Below are 4,701 nucleotides of genomic sequence, written 5' to 3'. Positions count from 1 at the left end.
TCCTTCCTTCCTTCCTTCCTTCCTTCCTTCCTTCCTTCCTTCCTTCCAAAGCTTATCTGAACTGCTGGACTTACTTGTTTAGAAAGAAAGAGAAAAAACCCCACAAAAACCCAAACCTGGCACCCTTTGTTTTGTTTTCTCAATTTTCTTGTCAACTGACTCATGATTAAAAAAAAATGTCAATTTCAATTCTGCAGAACAGAAAACTAGAGAATTTATAGGCAACTACTGGAAACAAAGGGACCATCTGGTTTTTTAAGTATAATTTTTCTCCAAAATAGTTCTCTCCAAGTACTAAGATCATTTAGTTTTCCTCACTTCACCACCGTGAATATTCCTCTTTTTCCATAGAACCACAGTGCCCAACTCAGGTGGGTTTCTTTGAAAAGGCCCCTTCTCCTCGGGGTGGGGGGGACTTCCCCTCCAGAAGGCCTATGGGGTAACAGGGACATCTGTCTCTGCTGCGGGGAGGGCTTTGTTATGGGAAGCAGCTCCATGACTAGTGGAGGTCATCCAACCCTGGTTATTTTGGTTCATTTGTCATTTTGTAGTGACAGTTTTCACTTTCCTCCAGGAATCTCCAGGGAGGTTTTACAACATTGTGACTAAAACTCAGTCATGTGCTGGTAGCTTCCCCAGACTAAAGATTTCCTTGCCCCAAAGCCAGAGGCGGCTCCGTCAATGGGGCAAAGTCTTCTGTAAGCCATGTGACCGTAACCAGTGGTCTCTAATCTTCTACCCTCCTTCCTTTCAGTCCAGTGCTTCCTGGCTCACAGCCCCCTCCCACATTCAGGAACCATCTGGCATCCATGTCAGGGTTTCTGGAGGTTCCCGATGGGGCCTTGCATTCTGCTCACCAGGCCGGGCCTCAGAGAATTGTCAGATGTGGACTTCCTGTGCTCAGCAGCTTGCTTTCCTGGACCCCTCTCTTTTCTCGGCCTCTTTCTCTCTCTTCCACCCCAGTGTCAAATGCAGCTCCCGGTCCACAAGACACCCTATCACAAGACTGTGGCACTTGGCCCACTTTGTCGCAGGCTCAGGAGTGATGGGCTGGAGCTCTAAGTGAATGTTACACAGTCCTGACCTGAGCCTGATCTTCCTCTTCAGGCCCTCAGGGTCTTGCTCTGCCCCTGGGTCCTCTAGTTCCCTGGAGCTGGTCCTGTCACCCCAGCTCCTCTCCCACATCCCCCGCCCCCAGGCCACCCTCACCCTCCCTGGGTGGCCCTGAAGTCTTCCCATTCTGCGCACTTGATTTGCTGCAGTGCATTCTAAGCTCACTCTTCCTGGGAAGACTATGCCGAGGTGGCCTCTCCTCCCTCCACCAAATGGCCCACCAAAGCCATGAGGATATTTTCATCCTCATGGATGAAAGAGAGAAGCAACTGCCTATAAGCAGAAAGGAATGATGCTCCTCTGGTATAAGGCCATGACTAATAATTTGGGAATTGGCTTTATTTCTCACTAAACTCAGCCTGCACTGTCCCCATCTGGGACTATGCAGGGTCTTTGTTGCACCAGATTTAGGTTCAAATACGTGTCAAGTGCCAGACATTCTGGTGAGCACTACAGATACAAGAGTGGACAAGCCAGGCATGTCTCCAAACACGTGCCGCTGGTGAAGAAGGGCGTGTGGGGACCTGCCCAGAACCCCAGAATGTGCTCAGGCCCCTCGCTCCAGCCACATTCGGTTTCACCTCTGGGAATTCAGGTTGGACCACCAGGCGAGCTTGTGCCTTACGAGCTTGGAGACCACAGAGCTCAGAACATCCTTGAAGATGTTGGGGTCCCAGACGCCAAAGTGAAGTCTTGGAGTTACCACCCCAAGTTTACTCCAGCTCTGGCTCTGGCTCTGGCCAGAGCTGGGGACGTCCATTCACAGGGTGACAGCTACTGGAGCCCAGAGGGAGGTCAAGACTGGGGCCACAGAACACCTCCAGTGAATGCCAGTTTCTGCTTTGTGACCATACCCATGGTCACAGCTTGATCCCCTCGAAGTAGGGGTGGGGGGAAGCCACAAAAGCCAGGGATGGTATGATTGTGGCTCTCAGCAGTTGTGTCCTCATTTCTGTGGTCAAGCAGAGAGGCTGAGAACATGTTCTGAGAAGAATGATCCAGTAATGCTGGCTGAGTGCCAAGGGCAGAGAAGCAGGTTAAGATGGCCCCGGGAAGGAGAATCAGGCCCTTCCCCACTCCTGTGGAATGGGCTGCATGGGAAACCACTGGATGTATCCTACATTTCTGCTGTGCTTTCATTGTTATTTTAAAAAGGCATGAAAATAGAACCACTGGTTAGTGACCAAGAAGCCACCTACAACTTTAGTTGTGACCAACTTTGTGGTCCAGACTAGAACTCCTACAACTTTGACAGGCTTGTGCATCCCCTGGGGGCCTTGTTAAAATGTAAATTCTGATTCAGTGACTCCAGGGTGAAACCTGAGATCCTGCATTTCTGCCACTCCCCTGGGTGATGCTGAAGCTGCCGGCCTGTGGCCTATACTCTTTAAGTGGCAAGGCTTAATGATCTCCTGAGCTCCACTGACACCATGTCCACAATTCGGGGTCACCGTGAAAGGGACAAGGACAACAGGAGTGCCCCAGACAAGGCTGAGAGGCCTGTGTCCGTGACCAAGAGAGAAGCAGCTTTTCTCTTCCCTGCCCTCCTCCCATGGCTAGAGGTCACACTCCTGGAACTGGGTTTGAGCTGATGGTTTCTTCTCCCCCTTGACAGACACCCTGCCTCCCTAGAATATTTTCATCTGTCAAGGATGGAGCCACTTCTCCAAGACCCTTTCCAGGTGGTAAGAAGAGCAGCTCTGGCTCCCAAGACAGAATCTGACTTGTTCGTGAACCAGATTTCTGTGGTCTTGGCTTGGGGAAGAATCAGTCTTCTCATATTCCAGAAGAGTAGATATGCTTTATGGTGGGCCGGCATTCTGCCTTGCGTATTCTTCACAACACATCTGCGAGGAGGTTTTCCAGCCCCCATTTACAGAGCAGGAAACGGAGGCTTGGAGAGAAATCAGGCAACACATCCAAGGTCATGCAGTTGACCATTTGCTGAGCTGCCACCACAGACTTGCTCCTTCCAGCACAGTTAACTGGTTTTCAAAGATGTATTCAAAAAGCTCAGGCTTTTCCTGGATTGCAGACACTTACATCCATTAGTTGTGACCCTGCTACCAAACAGGGTGACCTTAAATTACTATCGACAAGAGATGGGAAAGGGTCATTAAGTACCAAGCAACATTTATCACTTACACCAATGGATGTGCCCTAATGAATTTTTTTTTATTTTCAAGGATAAAGAAAACAAAATATGTGAGCTTCCAGGCAAATTACTACAAATGAATATGTATCAGTGTGCCTTTAGATTTCTCTTCTATGACATGAAACAAAAGAATTGTTGGACAGCATTGACATAATTTTTTAGGAGAAATGTTTATGAGCCAATAATTCCAACATTCAGCCAACTTAATGCTCGCAAAGACATGATCGATTCTAGACCTCAGAAAGTCAGCTACCTACATGCCCTGCCCCAAAAAATTACCAAAGAAGAATACCAGTCAATTAGCAGATGAAGTAAAACAAATGACTTAAGAATGGGGAAGACACGGTACAAGTATATGGTGTTATGTGACCAGTTAAATACAAGTAAATCTAAATAATTATTGCTAATGTAGCTATAAAACTTCATGTAAATATCAAAATAATTATTGAAAGAGAAGATATATATTATTAGTAGTAATAATTTAAGCCCCAAATTCCCAATTAAATAAGCCAAAGCTGGAAATGGCTGAAAGAAGTAGAAAGTAAGCAATAATGTACTAAATGTCATGTCTTATATAAAAGAAAAACAACAGACACTATTTCATTCTTGTCATTGATAATCAGAGAAAAATAAATTTAAATTAATATTAAACAGTAGCATAGTAAAGAAAGGATGTGCCATATTTTCCCCAAAAGTATTAGAAAAGGAAAAATAAAATAGATCAGAAAAGTATACCTCAAAGTATACATAGCTGTTATCCCTAAATAATGGAATTATGTGTGATTTCATTGTCTTCTTTTTACTTTTTTTCATTTTCCAAATTTCTGTAATAAACATGAACTATTTTATAATATACAAATGAAATCCCCAAATTTATTATGGGAACGATTTGCTTCTTAAAAAAAAAAAACAACTACATGTGCATCCAGTAAACCAGTTTTACACAGTCTAATATCAAATAACCATGCTAACTGGAATTTTCCTTTTTTGTCTATAGTCTCAGGAGGAAACTCATCTGTTTCTAAGTCTCAAATGTAGGAACAAATAATTGATATGCCTGGAACCTCCTATGAATATATCAGTGATCTTTGCTTTGTGAATAGCATCAGAAGAAGGGAAAACTCAATGACCTTACATTGAAAGGTGTGGTCTCTTAGCCCCACGGGTAGAACCCTCTCCTCTTAGCACTTCATATTTAGTTCATTGAAAGTCATAATTTTTATCACCACTGCTACCGTCACCACCATCACTGTCACCGTCATCACCATCATCACCCTCACCACTACCAACACTACCCCCATCATCCTCACCATGACCATCATCATCATCATCACTACCACCACTACCACCATCATCCTCACCATGACCATCATCATCATCACCACCACTACCAACACTACCACCATCATCCTCACCATAACCATCATCACCAT

The sequence above is a fragment of the Mirounga leonina genome, unplaced genomic scaffold, assembly GCF_011800145.1.
Source record: "Mirounga leonina isolate KUSES-001 unplaced genomic scaffold, KU_Mleo_1.0 Mir_114, whole genome shotgun sequence".
NCBI lineage: Eukaryota > Metazoa > Chordata > Mammalia > Carnivora > Phocidae > Mirounga > Mirounga leonina.
Note: the sequence above shows the minus strand (reverse complement) of the source record.